Here is a 20,735-nt window from a genome sequence, read left to right as displayed (position 1 = left end):
TTTGCTTTATTCTGTAGATTGTATTCATATCTGAGAGATGAATATTGATAACCTCTTCTGTAAATAGTGGTTCATAGAAAAAATAAGTACTTATATGAACGATTTTACAATGTTTTTTTTCTTAGCTTATTGCTTGCCTTGATAATTTAGATTTAGCAATCATCAGCACAAACATCCTTTTGATATCCCATTATAGTGAATATTTTTATGGTTTTTTCATTGTACTATATAATCATGTTGATGGAGACATAAAAATTTCTAAAGTAATGTATTTCTAAGTATAAAGTTATCATCTGGTTTTTACTTAAAATAGTCAATTTTTCCAAAAAAGATTGGAAAATAAACATTCTTAGAAATAATTTAAACTGTAAACAGTCAAGCTACCTTCCAAGGAAGGTTAACTTTAACAACCAGCAGTAGACAACGTCCCTGGGCATAATGATGATGTTTCATTACTCTAGCATCATAAGATTCTAGCACAGCCATAAACTCCCCTGCAGTGAAATACTGGAGCCTTTCATTCTTCTTGGAAATCTTAGGCAACTTCCCATTACAGAATTCTGACACTTCTTTTAAGGGGCACAGCATCCATAGACTTGCATGGGGCCTTACCAAAAACAGCAAGAAGGAATTATTTGTACAATGGATCAATGTGAGCAACGTATTAGGACACGTCAATATTCGGAGGGTATTTTAAAAATCAGATGTATAATATATTTTCCAAGTCCAAGCAATAAACTTTTTATTTCCTCCTTTTCCTCTCTCTCTCTCTCTCTCTCTCTCTCTCTCTCTCTCTCTCTCTCTCCTTTGTGTCTTTTTCTTTCTACTTCCCCTTTGGCTTACTCTTGTTACCTCTCCATGAAATATACACTTGCTTAGTGTATCACTGGCTTCCAGTACGACTTTCCCATTGATGCTTTTAACTACTGTACCATTTTCTAATTTTAATGGGCTTTATGAGATACAAAAGAGGGAGAAATACTTTTTAAACATGAAAAACTGATGTTAAATTCAACTGCTTCTATAATTGGCAAGGTCTATACTGAATCAATCAAAGGTCTCGATTCCTAGAAAATTCTGTACCCCCTTATCTATCCAGGTATTTGGTAGCAGAGGAATGGAAGTATGAGGAGGAGATACTAATATTTTTTTGGTCAATTGAATACTCCCTGATGAAGATAAATTAGGCTTCACTTTGACTGCCAACTTTTAAAAATTGTTCTTTAGCTCCTTATTAAATTCTAAGCATTGCTTTCTCATTAAGACTAGTTAATGAGGAATTTTTAGTGGAAAATCTATTAGTCATAATTACCCAACCATCTGTTTGGAATTGTGACAGTGGCAATAATTCAGATACTTATTTCATGAAGGATGAAGGCTTTAGAATAAAGGAAGCCCACTTTTCACACATATGTCCTCGAGTCTTAAAGTAAAAAGTGAGAAACTGCAGTGAGATTGCACAGAGCATGAGTAAAATATCAATTTTACTTGAAAACATGGCCAAGACTAAATATTTCCATGGCTTTAAAATAAAAACACCATATGGAGGAAAATTATTCCAGTGGTTGCAAAGCACAATCCGAGCAAGCAAATCTGTGATTAATCTAGGAAAAGCATTGGATGACAGAAACAATCAGAGTGGGCCAGTTAGTTCACAGTTAATAGATTATTGTGGTAAGTAAACAAATTACTTATTCGGTCGTTTGTTAATCTGACATGTGTAAATTCCACAAAAAGAAAGAAGAGTCCATAATGTAATCTTTACAGAATTATTAAAATGCATATGAAGGTAAATGATTCCTTTCACATTTTTACACTATATCTTAAATTGCAAATACGATGAAATATTCCGTTTATGTGTGAGTAAACACAACAGGTTATGCCCAACGAACATGCAGATGGATTGTGCATATTCACACTATATTGTCACTATACTCTTCAGTAAGTTATCATATTTGGGGCTTTCTTTTTCTATTTTAGAGAATATTTTGCAGGTTTTCATGTACTCATTACTTGGAAAGTTGTTCAAAACTTTTCTGAGAAAATAGCTTACTTTTTTAAAATTGCAAAATCCTTTTGTATAACAATTTCTGATAAATAAGGTAAGGCTGGCCTATAATACTGTTTCAAGGGGCTGAGTGTCTATCTGTAAGAATTGGTGTTACTAACAAGAGGTCAAGAATAGACTGAGGCTAATTGGGGATGAAGAGGAAAGAAAAAGGCAAAACAATGAGAGATACATTAAAATCTAGGAAAAATTTCAGCTTAACGGGAAGATGTGCATCCCTTTTCAATTTTTCTTGTAGAAGGAAACAATATACAGGAATCCTATTAAAATCATGAAATTTAGTTTATAATAAAAAGAAATCCTTATGTTAAAGGGCTTAACGTAAACAAACTGGATTCTATCTAAATAGGAATCAAAACAAAGAGACAAATGTTTAATTCTAGTATCTTTTTAAAAATAAGAAAAAAATTTTAAATAAACTTTAGCATTATGATATTAGTCTGGGAAGATCTTGAAATCTGCACACAAAAGTCAAAGGATGGATTGTGTGCCATAAATCCAGTAGCAAGGTTCATCTCCACTTTTCATTATCAACAGAGCATTCATTAAATATTACACGTTGAACTCAACTATTACTTTTATAATCATGAATGAATAGTGTGTCTTTCATTTAAGAAATTAGCACAGCTCTACATTTATAATTGCTCATGATTTTTTATATAACAAAGGTAGGAAACATATTATAGCTGTAACATGTATTTGTAGGACTAGATTGATAGGACAGCTACGAGAGGTATATTAGGGTATAGCTTTGTCTTTTGATCTTATGCTCTGAAACTATTAATTCATAAAAAGTAAATACCTTGTTTATATTGCAGGGATGAAACTCAAGTATATCAAGAAGATACTTAATTTTTCTTCTAGTTTCCGGGAGCCTTATATTCCCCAGCAGCTTCAGCTATTTTCTAGTGTAGTAGAGCTGCTTTTGCACTAAAGTTTGTACAAGGTTAACTTTTATACAAAAGACTCAGCTAATTCTTTGCACATAGCTTTGTACAAGACTTAGCTAGTTCTTATTGAAATGCATTCAAAATTTAATTTATACTTGCAAATTACAACTTGTTACATACAAACAAAATCCTTTTGTACAAAGATATCTGATAAATAGGCTCAGGCTGATCTGTAGCTACAGTCTGTCTGAAGGAATTGGTATTATTAGTGGCATTGCTGGGATGGATATGAAATCAATCCACTACAAGTTTCACCTGGAGCTTATTCACATAAAACCAGCATATCCTTAGTCACACACTCTTTTATGATTTGCAGAAGAACAGTGAGCAAAGTTGCTTTATCTATAGGCTTCTCGGTGAGTTTAGAAATATTAAAAAAGATTTAAATTCCACGACATTTATTTAGTTCTTGCTTTTTGCCAATATGCTGGACAAGTCATCTTGTAGTGCAGATGAATCAGAAGTTGCTTTTATGGAGTTTTTTTGTTTAATCATTATATTCCTCCCTGTAAGGAGGAAGGTATCATCTTTACTTTCCAGATAAAGGCAGAAGCTCAAAGACACAAGGACTCATTCTTATAGTCTGTTGAATGCAAGAGACAGAGTAAAAATAGTACCTTTCAATGTTAAATCCTATCATTCTTCCAATGCACTTGTCTAAAAAGCTGAATTTATAATTTTGGAGACCTTGATAAAATTCTTCAGTAAAATTCCACAATACAAGAATATCTCCCAGAATAGAGCGGGTCATGACCCAGAATAAGGACATGCCTTTCTTGCGACAGAATGAGGGACCAGGTGGGCGTAGTGGCACATGTCTGTAATCACAGCACTCAGGGAGGCTGAGGCAAGAGGACTGTTGTGAGTTCAAGACCAGCCTGGACTAGAAAGTGAGCTCAATTGCATAGTGAGACCCTCTTATTAACACATACTTAATGAAGAGAGTCTCAATCAATGTAGTAGCCAAAGTCTCCTCTTTTCAGAGATGGTCATTTATTCACAGATGAGCAGATTTGGTGACAGGTAGAATTTAAGTTCCCTGATTCCTAGTTTGGGAACATTTCTAATTCCTGTTCCCAAATGTTAGTGTTACACATATAAGAGGTGCAGGTGCCCTGACATGATGAAATTAGAGGATCTAAGGAGGTAAAAGCTTCATTGCTATAAAATAAAAGAGACTTCTTAGAAGGAAACAGGTAATAAAAGTCCCCTGACTTGACAGTTTTCTCAGAAATATGAAATGGAAAAAAAAAGCTATAGCTCTTTTGGATATTTTTTTTTTTTGGTTTAGCCAAACAATGTGTAGCCAAAGCTCTCTGATTCTCAATTGCCCATAAGGCATTACTGTAAATGAAAGTTATATGTAATTTTCCTCTCCTCTAATTTCTTCCACACTACAATCAGATTTCCTTAAGTACCAGGAAGGTACAAGAATCTTATTTGCTAGAGGCAATAAATGAATGAAAACAGAGCATATGCTTTATTTCTGACTGAAGTTATGTTTGTAAATACCCTAAACATTTGCTTCATTTGTAGAAATTTTCTAAAATATTGTAACAGTGTCATAGCTTTGCACTCATAAATTTAGACCAGTTTTATAGTCACTTGATATGTTTTATTGTTCTTGTTTCTAAGTGGACCATTTTTTATTTTATATTTTTTTTGTTGGGATGAAAGACTGATGGGAGCTCGAGGGAGAAAGCTTCTTGAATATGCAAACTGGTTGTTTTGTGCGTCAAGAATGAATTAGACCAAATTTGGATATTAAATAAGGCTTTGCAAAACATTAAAGATTTGACACTAAGATTACTGCAACTCCATTTTAACTAACTGCTGTGGTAATCAATGCTCCTCCTTCATTCTATGCTTCTGATGCATTTAATCAGAAGTATTTCAGTTACTTCCCTATGTACTTGTGATGCAGTGTGAACAAAACCAGCACAACCACACAGAATTTACAGTCTAGCGGACAAGAATGAACTGAAGCAAATAATCACACTTTCCCTGAATAGTGAAATTATAGTTAGAATAAGTACCACTAATGGAATATATATGTAAGTGTAAAAGCATATACTAAAGGAATTTATACAACACAGAAATAAAGGGAAGATTTGGTTTTGAGGAGATGAACAATCAAAGGAAAAGGAGCAGTGAATTTAAAGGTTACAGCTGCTGGAGCATGGCACTTGAGGAACTTGACAAGGCTGATGTTTCTGCAGGTTGACGGGAGGAAGGCTAGTTGGTGCTTCAAGGTCAGTGGGGAGAGGGCTGCATCTTTTGCTATTGTGGTTGGGGACCATAGATGTTAAACACTTTGGAATAACCTTAAAGTTCCATACCTCAAGAACTGTCATGTCTATTCCAATAATGCTCATTTGAAAAAATGCAACCTTCTGGCTGTATTAGGGATTTCTGGCACAATAATGGAAAGCCACAAAGGTGTTTTTTTTTGTTGTTTTGTTTTTTTTTTCACAAAGGTGTTTTTATTGCGGGAGTAAGAAAGAGCGAAAACCTACTTTGAAAACAACATTGTGGCTATAACATGGGGAAAAAAATTGGAGTCATAAACAGGAACAAAAGCCAGTGAGGATGTTACTAAAGTGGTTCAGGCAGAAGTGATTGGTATTGCCAGGCGCCGCAAGCGTTGGAGAGAACCTCTAAACTGAGATAATTTCTTACCAGCCAACATGATAAAACATCAGGCACAAATAAAACTTAGACTAGGTAGATTCTCAATCCACCCTTAAGTTTCCTAAAATTCACAATTCTACAACACAGAGAAAAAATGACTCGTGTTACCCTCCTGTGGAGAACACTCACCAGCAGTAAATCTCACCATGGTCCCTGGGGCCACAGCATGGCCTTGGCAGTGATGGTGATTGTCACAGAATTTTACACCTCAAAGGACTTCAGTGATGATCCGATTAGACTTTGATTCTTTAGGACAACGACCTTCAGAAATTAATTCATACATCTAGTTAATTTAAAAACTGAACCAGAAACAAATATGTAGAAACAAAAATAAAATATATGAGTTTTCCTTCACATTTCTTTGTTGCCAGTAATAACAAGGATTTAAGCTCTGTGCATGATCGTCCACAGAGTGAACAACAAATATCTCAATGTTTTGAAAATCACACAAAGTTCTAAAGTATACACAAATTTAAGAGTACTGTGATTTAAGTTGGGGGTTTAGCTCAGTTGCACAAGCACCTGCGTGGCGAGTGCTAGGTTGCCAGTTTGATGCCTCCAAAAAAGAATTGTACTTTATTTCTTCTCTTCAAAAAGACTTTCACTCAGTTTTCACTGCAGGCTATATCACTGCCTATCGTTACCAATTTATGTTAGGTTCCTGGCTCTGCAGGCTCTTTCCTACTCATGAATGAAACTTGCTCTTTCCTTAACCTCCAAATCTCAGTAGAGACTAACAAAGCTGTCTGTTCTCTCTGTACTGTGTGTGACTGGCACTCCAGGCAGGCTGAATAATGGCAACTGAGGTTGTTCATTTATTTCTGCTTCTAAAAGCTGACTGGTACATGTATTCAGAATCAGCTTTGTTCTCACGATCTACTAATCAATTTACTTTCCTCCCCTGCAATTGCTTATATTAAATGTTATAACCTGATGATGCATATGTGCAAAAAGGTAAAAGAATTGTTTCTATGCAAGGTAATTTGAGTACCTAAAAAATATCCAATGAAAGTAGCTACCAAATTTAAGGGTGATGTGGGGAAAGCAAATATAAAAGATCAGAAAAATGCAAAAATTTTAAAGCATTCTGTTTTTAGACTACATTGTGCCTTAAAATTCTTCTTTTTTAAATAAACTAAACCTAGGATTCAGAGAGTGTTTATTGTGGCCCAGAAGCCCATGTGGATAATCATCAGTAGATCCCTTCTTGGAAAAGAGCACTTAATAAATGATACATGCATGTATTTCAAATTAGATTATATTGATATCAATTTATTATTCCTCATGAGTTCAGATTTTACCCAACATTTTGATTAACTAATTATCTGTAGATTTCATATAATCTGTAAGTTTTTATATATTGTAAAAACAAATGCTAAAATATCATTTTAAAAATCAGCTGTAAATGTTTTTATGTATATGTAAGTGGATGTGCATATATGTGTTTTTCATTATATAATCTTATAGAATCTATATCATATACAAATACAAGGTAAGATTTTAGTGGCACTTTAATACTTAATACGGACATTCCTCCCAAGATATACCGATCCTAGTTAACATTTAATTTTGAATTTAATAAAGGCAGATACTGAAATGAAATAGTTCCTAGAAATGTTATGAGCTCTAAATTGTATGCCTCAGAGGGAAGCACATTTTACACATAAAAATCATTTGTCAGCTTCCTGTGCCTTCTGTTTGAAATAAAGGTGTCATGCCTTTGTGTCTATTTGACTTTCCAATATTATAACACAGACAGGATCGACATAACAAATTTATACAATAGTAGAATTCTTTAGCACCTTTTAATGGATGATTTTAATGTCTGTAAAACTGACTTTTACAGACTTTGACTGTGACTGGTAAGACACCTGAGCCCTGGAGTCTGACACTGGAAATCTGAGCACATTAAAAGCTGTCACCACAAATGGAAAAAAGCTCATAAAATTTGGTTTACTTCCAAAAGTAAGTTTATCCTCTAAGGTTGGGTTATTTTGTGTAAACTTCTGCTTAAACAATCAAACAGCTTATGATTTTCACTGATGTACTGAAATCCATCCAAGAATTCAAGGGATATTTTGGCTAAACTATACATAAAGAGAAAGCTATTTCATTAGCAATATAGAAATTCTTTGTAAAAAACAAAAAGAAGGCATGGATGGGGAGAGAAAGAGAAAGGAAAAAGTAATCAAGTGATGGAAACAAAGAAATGGGTTGGCTTTAGCTTGTCAGGATGTTGTCAGCCACTTGGGCATTCATTCTTCTATGGTCTTTAATGGTAAATCTTTTGGTTGTAAAACTTGTACTTTATAATTGTCTTTCCAAGGAAAATATAAACACAGCACAACTTTCCTTGAAATTGTAATTCATTTGTTTTCAAATTTCATATATATAAAAAAGGATTAAAAAAACCAGTGTAAATAATCTGTTAAAATTTCTGTGCAACCACTGTTGGTTATAGTGTCTTATCGTCAAATTCTTAAATGTCACTATCAATTATCTTTGTTGTATTATCTTCTATCTTACACAGTTAGGTAGCATCCCTTCACTGTTATATTCTTAAAGTGTGAAGTCCTTGCTGTGAGTTGGATACCATGCTAGGTCTTGGGAATATGAAAATAAGAACCCTTTGTGCTTTGGTTTCCAGGGTTGGTCATCCTATTTTCTCAACAAGTTGATGAATTCTTTGAAGCAAATGCCTGTTATCTTTACTTGAAATCTTATAGTCATAAAATTTTAGAGTCAAAAATGGTCTCAGAAATAATGTACACCAACCTCCATATACCAAGCTCTCCCCACACATGACCATGAGTCAAATGGAGAAATGAACACATCACCTCTTTCGGCCCTCCCTGTGATTCCATCTATTACAGTGACAGCCATTCACAATTACAGTGTTAATTCAATCATTATGCATTGTCTAGACATACTGAGATGTCACACTGTACTCCATATATATACTTAGCTTTTAAGAGTCCAGGCACTATGGTACACACTGTATACCTCTATACTTAAGCTTTATCACGATCCTGTGAGGTAGATGCCATTGTTAGTCTCACCTTACTGAAGAGGAAACAGAGGCACCAAAAGGTTACAATCTCTGGAGTTAGAGAGCTGATGATCAAGCAGTCCTGCAACTTGGGTGGTCTCCCTGGTGACCCTGCTTTTCGTCTCTGATCTGCTCTGCTGCTATGGGTGTAAAGAAAAGACATTTAAAACAGCAGTTTAGAGACAGGGTTAGGAACCAGCACCATTATTTTTTATCCTATGAGCTTTTTAAAACCAACTGTTGTTCTATAACTTTCTTCATGTTACTCACCAAACTTTAATCTAATAAATTACATCTTTTCCAAAACTTTTCAGTGAGCTATAAGGTTTAATTTCAATGTGAAATCTCACTATTCAATTCATAGCAACTTTATCAGTGTAGAGTAGATGAATTATGGTCACGATACACAAGACATACAAAGCTGTAGTACTCCATAAACCACATATGCACAAGGGAATCTGGGGGAAATGATGGCTTCACAGGTGATCCTCAGGACAGAGGCCCATGTCAGATGGGAAGGGGCGGGGGATCTGTTCTATGTTACTCAAGAGCTAACAAAAATGGGAGCTCGGGAGGCAAACCTGTGGGCCACAACGAAACTGAAATTCAACTAGCTGTGTTTTAAGTAATGAAATATCTGAGGAATCTTTCTCGAGGGAATGAAGGTTACAAGGGCTCAGATACTCTGTCTTTTTCTTCTCTTTCCACTCTTTCATGTTTATATACAATGTGCTTTCATGAAAGTCTGGGTTGTCCCATTAGGTTCTGCTTCAAATATTTAAAATGTTTAACAAGGTAAAAATGTTTTGAATTATACAGGGAATTCATGGACCGTGGTCAAAGGTAACTGCAGTGTTCTAGAATTGGGTGGGAGTTTGGACTATGGTGTCTCCAGTCTTGTATCAGGTGTTGGCGGCTGCCTGTCCTCTGGTCGCCACACCAGCTAATAAAAATCCAAGTTCATAACTTCCCCACCAAAGGATGCTGCAATTTTTATTTATTTATTGTTCTTTTTTTTCTTCTCACTGAAAAACAGGGAAAAGTCTTGCAGCAGAATTCCATACCTTGTGACTAAATGTCACCTTGACTTTTAATTAGCAGAAGTAAAGTTCAGGAAGGCACATAAATGCTTATACAGCCTTATGAGATTTCTAAACTTTTTAATATTCTCTTGAAGTAAATAAAAAACAAAAAAAAGAATCTGGTTAGAGATGGTCTGGTGTCTTTTAGACTTGGCTTAATTTTATTTATTTGCTTCCATTTGAGAAAAATGCCCTTTTATTGCTCACTACCTTTCTACTGATTGTCCCTGTGGTTGTTATTCAGTTGGAAAAGTACCTCTGTGGATATGAAAGGAATTCAGGTAAAAATAGATAAACTGATGGAAATTATAATTGTCTGTAACACTGACTTTTCATATTTCCATTAGTCGATATGTTTACTTCCTGATAGAAAAACAGATATAAAATTCCAGCTTATGAAAAAGTCATTTAGAAAGAAAATACAATATTTAATATAATAGTATCTTTGAGACAATATGTGTCTTTTCGATTTTCAGGGCTTTAGAGATATTATCTACAAGTCCTAAACTATAAAATTTTATGTCTGGACATTTCCTTCTGTATATGCTATGTTGGACAAGTTTTTTTTATATATATATTTGTGTATGCTATGTTTGTATATGCTATGTTGGACGAGTATTGTTTTTTTTTTTCAACACTAGAGTTCAAATATTATAATGCAATTGTCTAAGAAATGTATTTTTATGAGGTTTCATTTGTAACATTGAAATGCTATAGCTGGGGTGAGGTGGTTTGCCCCTTAGTCCTAGTACTAGGGAGGTTGTACCAAGAAGATTGCTTGAGCCTAGAGTTTGAGAATAGCCTGGGTAAAGCACTGTGGCCAAACCCTGAATCAAAAGCAAAACGAAATAAAACATTTTATATTATTGTAAAAAAATTAGTAGCAAACTCAATCTCACATTGTTTAAAATTTAATCTGTACAATGTTAATTTATGGAACAATAATAGAAAATCAAAGACTAAGAGTCAAAGTCATTTGCACCGAATCCTAGATCAGTCACTGATTAGGCGAGCCATTTGTCCTCTCCAAACTTCTGCTCGTCTTATAAAATAATGGTAGTATACTTTTTAGGGGAATCTATGAACTGATCTTGCCAGCCCCTCCTTATCAGATGGTACATCGCTTCCCGCCTCTCCAGTGCATCTGCAGAATTGTGTGATAGTTCCAGAGTGCCACATAAAGAAGTGAGACAGTTTCAGGACTTTGCATAGTTAAAAGATAGCTGCACTAGTTGGTGGTCCAATTCTACAACAGTCCTGGAAGGCATTTGCTTTCATCTAGTAACTGGCTACCATGGTGGTAACAGATGACTTTTAAACAGCTGTCAGAAGCTGAAAACAGAATGAAACAAAAAGCCACCCTCCCACACTATGAACAGACAGCTTGCCAATAGCTGAATTGAATCCTTCTTGGAGCATCTGACCAAACAAACATTTTTTTGGTTGTTTTTACAGTTCAACAGAAACTTATAAAACTCAGACAAGCTGGCTTTATGTGTCCCACAGACTTAACTCCCTAAGTTTTCTAATGGGATCCCAGCAATCACTAGTTTCCAGATGTGTTTAAAATGTGTTAATTGCTTGCAGGAATGGGCTTTTAAAACACAAATGAGTCTTCTTGATCTCTTGTCTCCGCCATAAACCTTCTGAGGTACTATGCTGTCTGTGTAATGTCAAACCACAGTTTGGTACTTAAATTGCAATTAATATTAAATATTAAAAAATAGGAAATAAAAGTTCTATGCCTCACTCACAATTTTCCCCCTTTGGAATTCTTTTAATTATTGTAACATTTCTTTTTGTTGCAAAAAGAATAGATATGCTTACTAACTCCCATAGAGAAGAGTGTGGGATAGAATATATTGATGTTACTGGGTTGTTACACTGAGCTCGTTGCTGGACTGTGGCTAATTGAACTACAAACATGTCAGTCTCACAACTTTAACAGTTTATTCTCTGTCCATTGGAATGTCCAGCTTTCTTCTACTTGCTCCTGGACAATTTCTCCCTGTCACAAGAATCATCCTTCTCTGAAAGCTTGAGCCTGTGTTTATACCCAGTGTTCTAACTTTGATTGAAACTAGGCAGAAGGCAAGTTTGTGGTCTGTCTTCTCATAACTGGCAAGGCTGAAAATAAGACATGAGAATAAAAACATGGCTTTTGATGAAAAACGCATTTAGCAGGTGGTTTTCTCCTCCAGTGACTGACACAGTGATCTTTCCTTGAGACACATCTGAGCTGGTGTGCTTTATATATTTTTTATTTTAGATTCCATGTGGAAGGCTCATAAACAAAAAAGAGAAACACAGCCAGAAATTCAGAATGTTCACCAATCAATCTGAAGATCCTGAAAGGTAATAATAGCATTTTATTAGAAATCAAGTGGCTTGAATGGTAATATTCTCATTAGAGCACTTCTGCTTTCAAAGATGGTGAGTCTATTCAGAGTAGAAGGGAACTTTTCTGGATGGACTCATACAGTAGACAAGAAAAAGAGATAGTGGTACCAGTGTGGACTGTTTGAAAACATTTGCTCTCATAGATGTCCAAGGGGTCATAATCATGATGAGTGATGGAAATTATTTGATTTTTAAGGCATTTGATAAATTTCCACCAACAAAATTTGGTATATGGGGCAATTTCTCTTGAACAAAATTTTCTCTTAGGAAACTGCTCTATTTCTCTAATGAGGTGAAGAAGTACCTTTATTTGTTTACTGATTTGTTTAATCCTTAACTCTAGTATAGGGTGAAAAGTTGACTAACAACAACAACAGAATTTCATCTTTCAGAGCCTGAAGTAGGAGGCTCACAAGTTCAAACCCAACTGAGTGATTTAGTGTCTTAGAGAGACGCTGTCTTGTTCAGTCTCCAGATTTGATTTCCAGTTCTGGGGGGAAGAACTCCTTCCTCAGACACTGTCCTCATTCTGTCAGCTATCAACTTTTCAAGGTTTTTCATAACCATCACTCGTACATTGGCCAAGAAAGTAATTTTTGACTTCTTAGTCTTATTCGACTTCTTATATGTAAGATGGTCTACAAGCTTCTTGCAGAAGGTGAATGAGAACCTGGAGTTTAGAAATGGAAGTCCCTGTGCATACCAAAGTATAATATACGCCTCGTATAAGGGGTGCAGATAAACCACTTTGGGAAACCAGAAGAAACAGATTTCTAGCTACAGCAATAGTAGTGCGGAGAGAAGTATGACCTCCAGTTCTGGCAGTAAAAAGATAAGGAGAAAGAAGAGACGAACAGTCCAGGCTAGAGACAGGATGTACAGATGTAGTGGGGGGAAATTTGGGGACTCATGTTGGGATGAGCAAACCTTCATTTTGCTTCTGCCTCTGATGTGTAATTCAGAAGGTAAAGGAAGCCCCAATGTCTTGACTGAGAGACAAAAGAGCTGAAGATTTACCGCTAGTTAGATCAGTTTTTCCATTAGTAAAGATTTTTTTCATGTGTGTGTATGTGTGGTACCTTTGAAGTGAAATATAGCTTAAAGAAATTCTAAGACTAGTTCTTAAATCAGTGTGGGTCTCCTATGAGGGTTCTCAGACCCTGTGAATATGGGGACACTGTCAATTTTCCATCTCTGGGAAGCTTTTCATCAAAAAGCGCATGTGTACTTTTAGTATGAATATCATGATTATAAATTTCAACAGAGAATGACAAATAACAGTAGAGTTTCACAGTGAGTGACAAGGGGAAAAATAGAAGCTGGAATAAATATAAAAATACTGATCCCTCCTGTCCTCTGAATCACTTCCACTCATTCATAATAGATATTTTTAGCTTTTTATTATAGAAAACTTGGGATTTAGTCATGAGCTGCTCTTTTTCTGTAACTGTGTTATGCATTAAAATCTTGCCTTCTCAATAAGTTTTCTCTGCCTCAAGAGAAAGACTCAGCATACAGCAGTGACTTTATAATAAATTTTGACCTACTTTATATAAATTTTTATGAATTACAAAATAAAATTTTAAATCACAGAAATAATTTGAGCATTGGTTACAAAGCCAATCTCTGAAATATTTAAAATGCTAAAAAACAAACAATAAGAGAAAGAAGAACAGAAAGCAAGAGAGGAAGGAGGCAGAAAAAAGAAAGAAAGGAGAGACAGATGGAGGAAGGAAACCCAGTATTTCTACAAAAAGTAGGGCACATTGTCACGCCACACACACTCACAAAGCCAATGCGCATTAATTTAGACTCTACGTGCAATGATGACAATTGCTCAGAATTTAATAGTTACGTTTTTTCTACAGTGGTTACAAATTTGTTTTTCTGTGGGAAGTATAGTTAACTTGATAGTAATTTAAAATATGCAGAAGACAATTTTCAAGTTCATCTCTAAAGGTGGACGCCATCCAGAGTACAGAAAGATGGGTAGGAGTAAAGGATGTGCTGCCACCTTGTCTTCATCTCAGGAGAGCAGGAAAGGAGAGAGATGTGAGAAAAAGGTCAGAACGGAACTCTGAGCACCTGCGTCACCTCCTCATTCTTCTCCAAATTGAGTCCTTCCTAATGGAAGCATCTTAGTGTCCACCAGGGAAAAAAAGTGCCATCTCTGGAAATAGTACATATTCCCTTTATGGTTCCTAAATCAAGCTTCCTTTCAAAAGAACAGTAAAGGGGTAGAGGAAATAACTTTGATTCTCAGCATAGAAGATCATCAAAGTATATCACTGTACACTTTTTAGATCCCTCTTCAACCTTGAAGCATAATGTTTTGCAAACTGCTTCACTCAACATGTTATGAGAGTTGGGTCAGCTTTTTTTTTCCTGTAATGCCAGGTCCTCATTTTAATTTTTGTAAATCAGATATAATAGTTTTAGTGTATTTTTAAGATGGGTTATGCATTCAGAAAATTTCAATTATAACCTAGTAAGGAAAATTATTACGTTTCATTTTAGCTTGAAGTAGAGCTCATCTCAGAAGCATGAAATGAATCTAAGTTCTCACGAAAAGCTCTTTTTACCTGGCATGAAACTCACTCACTGTAGCAATCCTTCGGCCTAGTATTAAACATGACCATGCACCAGCCATTTGTCAGCTATGCGTTACCTTCTGACAAAGATATATTGGTTTTCAGAGCACTTCTAGAGCTCTTTCTCCATATTCAAACCATTCAAATATCTGAAAAACTGGTGTACTTTAAGAAAATTAAACAATAGTTTTTGTTTTTGTTTTCCATGTGAATAGCACATTCCCTCCCAGATGTGTTATTCAGCAGCCAAACAGCTGCTGGCTATTAAAAGTCCCCTAAAGCTCTTCTTCTTCTTTTTTTTTCCTTTTTTCTTCATAAAGAAAAGAAAAGAGGAGAGGTGTAAGGACGTTTATGGGGTGACAGGCAGATGTTCTAGTTGGAGTAGGACAATGTATGTGGTAAGCAAAAACTACACTGATCTCTTTTATGATATCAGGATTTTCACAATTCTTTTTGGCTCTTTAGTTTTTAACTCCCTTCTTACCTTCTGGAATTAAACTACAAAGGAAAAGTTGGGTAAAGGGCCTTTTATATCCTACTGTCTTCACTGTAGATAAGTAATTTCTTTTGTAGATGTTTTAATGAAGGCAGGCATCCTTGAAGATTTTCTGTCCATGTTTTGTTTGGTAAAAAAGAAATCATTTTCGAAGCGCTAAAGAAGCACTTTTAAACACACAGAATGTTGTAGATCATCATAATTTTTTCACAAATTTTACTCATTTATTTGTTTACAATACACATTTGTCAGTTTTTCTGAAATTAGGTTTCTTTAAACTAATAAATGTCACATTGTATTTCTGGACATCAGGCTAATTAAGTTTCTCTTCTTTCCAAGCTAACAAAGTTGCCTCCCAACCATGTTTTATGTGTGGTGCCTTAACTTTTAGTAGATGGTTAAATTCACAGGGATTAAGACAAGGGGCTCTGGGAAAACTTGTGCTTTCTACCTGGTTCTATAAAGCACATTCCAGAAGAGGTGCTTGCATGGTATAAACACCAACTTACTGTTTTCTGAGTCTTAGCTTCTACAAACTATCCAAGATGCTTTTTGCTTTTTGCTCTGTAATAATTTATGCATGCTTAAACTCTTGAATTTAACATGATAATAACTTGAAAAGCCCTTACCATGGACTAGGTTATACTTAGATGGTATATAGGAAAAAAATACCAAATAGGGATTTTCTCAAGGATTAACTTGCGATTTATCTGCAAAGGACTGGTTCCACCTTGAAGTAAGAAAGTTTAGTGTCTGGATACTGGAAACTTACTAGCTCTGACCTCAGTGGAAATGGCTTGACTTCAAGGGAACCCGTGAAGGCATGGAGACTGACTACAGGTCTACACTGGGCTCCAGGCAGGCCACAAACACTATAGAGCCAATCAATGAATAGTCCGTTCTTTCTGTGTGACAACTGTAAGAGTCACTGTCTTTTTGAAGAAGATTTCAGAATTTATTCTGACACCGTCTCTTGTAACTTGATAATTAAATACACAGACGGACTGTAGTAATGACTTGGTTCCTGCATAATGAATTTGAGAAGATCCAAAGCTGACTAACGTGATGGAAGACACTACATTAGCAAAATTCTGGTTTTCAGGGCAATTTGGAAATACTAAATTCACAATTCTTTCTGTGCTTTTCTGAAAAGAAATTACGTGAATAATTCACTGAGGAAATATAGTGGGTGGGGGCAGAATCCAGGTTTGGAAAATTCTATTTGCCTTATGTTTGGATCTTTTTCTGATTTTGCCTTCATGTAAATTGAAATTTTAAATTCAGTACTCTCAGTGAATTGGGCTTTTCATTTCTGATGGGCTTCTTCTTGACATGTGCCTCTGTTCAAATGTAAGTTGACTTTAGAGAGTGGGTGGGCATGGTATTTCAAAAATTCATTTTAAATACATTTTGATTTTTGATTTTAACAATTTATAAGATTTTTATTTTTACTTTATTTATTTGGTACCAGGGATTCAACTCACGACCTCAGGCAAGCGTTTGAGCCACTGAGTTAAATCCCCAGCTAATTTGCATAATTTTAACCTTCTATATTGATAGACTGCTCTGGCTACCCTATCGTATTCTGAATGTATATGCACTATTAGGTAGTGTTATATTTACTTAAATGGTCTGTCTACTCATTTTCCCAGGCAAGTGAATTAGAGCATTGGTTTTCCATTTTACAGCTAGGAAATATTCCTAAACCAAAGACCATTCTGCTTTCCCAATCCAATTATTCTCATTGTTCTAGCCGTTAGAGTTCCTTTATTCTCCATATATTACTAGATGACTGTTCTTAATTGTGACAGAAAATGCTAGCATGTTAAAAAAATTTTTAAAGATTCAAGCCATTTTGTGACATATCTTTTTTCTTTTACTTTCTCTGTGCTACATCACATTATCACATTATTTATTTTAGAACGCAGCAGTAGGCTGTACCCTGACACACAAACAGGAAGTTAAATGTAAACATTGACAACACACTTACTTTGGCCCCTGTTCCATCTTTATTATTAAGCTTGAGTATGGCACTAAAGGGGGTGTGCTATTCTCCAAATTAGACAGTGTGTCTTGTGGAATGCTTTACACAGTTGGACTATCTTTTCATTGTCACATCTAAATTTAGAGTAGTTTACAACATAGAAAAGTAAACGTCAGTGTTTGCCTCTTGGATATTTCCAACTGAGTCTGCACTCTTGCTGCTGTGGTCCTTACCTGGTTAGCTGCTCCTCTTGGAAGAGACCGAGTCACAATGACTGACACTTGGTAAGTGCTCCGAAGATGTCGGCTGAGTGAATGGGGCAGGGGGGACTGACTCACCTGTGCGGTGGCCTTCACTCCTCCTCTAAGCAGAGGACTTCTCTCATCTTTTCAAATTAACTTCCTCCTTCTCTGATCACCATAAATTACCCTCTTTCCTGTCTTTTCCTCTTTGTTTTTCTCTTTTGAAAGTAGTTTTTATTTTCTAATCATAAAATTAAAGCAAATTAAGTCAGTTTTTTTTTTTCCTGTGTGTGCTGGGTTTAAAAGGTGCTGTATTTATGTAGATTTCTTTAGGGTTTGTAAAATATAGACAAGAAGAATGAAAATAAAATTCTCCTGTAATTATTTCTTCCAAGATAATTTATAGAATTTTCAAGTTTCTCAATTTTTTTCCTGTCTCAAAAAATGGAACATTGATTAAATTGTTCATTTCTGTTAAAATGGTTCTATTGAAAAATTTTAAATAGGTTTGTTATGAACATTTTCCGAAAGTATCCAGTATAGGATCCAGTCATTTAGTTGAATCAATATTTATGTAACCAATTCTCTGATCTATTTACCTTGAATTCTGTCCTTTGCTATTAAGAATATTACTAGAATAAACATTTACATTTAAATCTTTGTATACATACACTTTTGTTTTCTGAGGGTACATTTCTAGCAGTGGAAATGTTGAATAAATTATAGAAACTGAAGACTTTTGAGATGCATTTTCCAGTGTAAAATATAACACCAATGCACCTTTCCTCTGGGGAGAAAAGAGAGAATTTTAAAAATACTATTACTGCTCTAAATAGTATTTACTGCAGAAACACATGCTTCATTCTGGTGGAAGCGTCTTCCCCAACAGTGACTGCTATCTTTAACTGAAGTGAAACGTTGCTCTTCAATTTGTTGACTTTCTGAATGCCTTACCCTCTGAACAAAATAAGCTCTCTGACAGAATTTTCTCTTAACCCCTTTCTACTAGGCATTTTTTCTCTAACGTCCTTACTGGCTGAGATCAGTTCTGTTCTCCAATCTGAGCTGTTTGGTTTGCAGTGTAGCCCTTTTACCTAGAACTTTCTTTATCACATCAGAACATCTGATCTATGACTCTTCTCTGGCTTTTAAGTTTTTGCAGTTTCCAGTCCTGGAGATAATGACTGGTGGGAGATATTCACAGTAAAAGTGAAGGAAGAGATTTCAGGCTGTTGTCGTTAGCTGTGTAGACAACCCGTACTTCATCCCAGTCCTCCTTCAAGCCTCTTCTGCCTGAATCCAGATGCTCATGCTTCGTACCTACCAGCAGAATCAGTCCCTGCCTGTTAAGGATAGCTGCCTGACCGCATAGGTACATGGGGAAAGAGCTGGAAGGAATTCAGATGCTCCAGAAAGATGAATCAATTCCCCCCCCCCTTTTTTTCAATTATTTCTTTAGTCCTCTAGGTGCTTAGCTTTTCAGAGATTCTTTATTTATGGGCTTTATTTTCAATGGAATTGGGAAATCTTCATTTTGTAAAATACTGGGCAACTCTTCATTTTGTAAAATACAATATTTTCTCACTCCTTCATCTTTAAACAAAGTTTATTTGAGCAAAGAAAGGACTCTTGTCCTGGGCAGCACCCTGAGACATAAGGTTCAGAGAGCCCCCTCTGAGAGACTTTATGGGACAAATCGTCCTTGGTGGTTTCTTTCTCTAAAGACATAGGTTTTAACTTCCTCTGTGCCAATAAACCAATTAAAATTCTGCTTTTTATCTGCCAAAAAATAGTTGAAAAACATTCATCCTACCATTGTCTTCATCCCCGATTTTTTTTGTCCTTGTAATCTAAAAATGGTCTAAAGCTTAATTTCTTGGGACTTTAGCAGAGCTTTAAGAAAGACATTAAAATACCTACCTTTCAGTTAAATCTACCTCATTGGCATAATTATCTGCTTATTATTAAAACAGGGTGAATCAAGATAAACTTTAAAAATTATTTTTATAAATGAAACTCAGATATTTTCCTGAGGCTTGATGCTTTTGAAATACATGAGTTATTGGCCAGTGACAATCATCCATGGTATTTATTTCCAACTAATTTCATAGAGTATGAACTTTTCTCATTTTATTCTTTGCATCTGAATTGTGCCTTGCTGATCTCAACTCCTGCTTTTTGCTATTTGCAATTGCCTGACATATCTTACTCCTTATTTTTAGCATCTCAGATCCACTTGATTTCTTTGTGTTCCTTCCATATTTGGGTTTGGCTTTGCCAATAACACTGAAAATCCTGTTCATTAAATATTTGAATTAAATCCATTTGCATTGCTTGATATGAGCCAGAATTTAATGCCATTTAATGACTGAATAGTATTTTATTCTCTGTATATAAGAATTTTTTGTCTCTTCATCCACTAATGGACACTTAGGTTGGCTACTATGGTTAGTGCTACAATAAACCTGGGCATGCAGATTTCTCTTTGGTATAAGTGATTTAATTTCCTTTGGATTCATGCTCAATAATGACTTTGCTGGTTTGTATGGTAGTTCTATTGTTTTGCTTTTTTTCAGGAACCTCCATACTGCTTTCCATAATAGCTGTATTAATTTACATTTGTACTAACTTCACAGGTATTCTCTTTTCTCTATGCCTTCTCTAACATTCATTACCGTCTTTTGATAATAACCACTCTGACTGGCATGCTGTAGTATATCACTGGAGTTTTGATTTTCAGTTTCCTGATGACTACTAATTTTAAAGCAGATTTTTTTATATACCTGATAGCCATTTGTGTATGTTCTTTGGAGAAATGTCTATTCAAGATCTTGACCATGTTTAATGGGGTTGTTTATTCTTATTGTTGCGGGGTTTTTTTAGTTCTTTATATATTTTGTATATTAATCCCTTCACAGATGTATAGTGTGGAATGATTTTCTTCCATCTTTCTAACTCTTGACTCAGTTCTTTTCTTTGCTCTGCAGAAGACTTTTAGCTTGATTTAATCTCACTTGTCTATTTTTCCCTTTTGTTGATTCCACAATTTTAACTTATTTTAAATTGTACTTTGTATTTTGATCATTCAAGATGCTATTTGGCATCGAAAAGTGCTGATTTAGGGCTGTTTAGTGTTCACTGGGCAGATGTGCTGCTGTAGTTAGTTTTCCTTTGCTTCTTGT

This window comes from Cavia porcellus, unplaced genomic scaffold (genome assembly GCF_034190915.1).
Source record: "Cavia porcellus strain 051 isolate PalLab524CR breed Dunkin Hartley unplaced genomic scaffold, mCavPor4.1 scaffold_14, whole genome shotgun sequence".
In the NCBI taxonomy this organism is placed as follows: domain Eukaryota; kingdom Metazoa; phylum Chordata; class Mammalia; order Rodentia; family Caviidae; genus Cavia; species Cavia porcellus.
Note: the sequence above shows the minus strand (reverse complement) of the source record.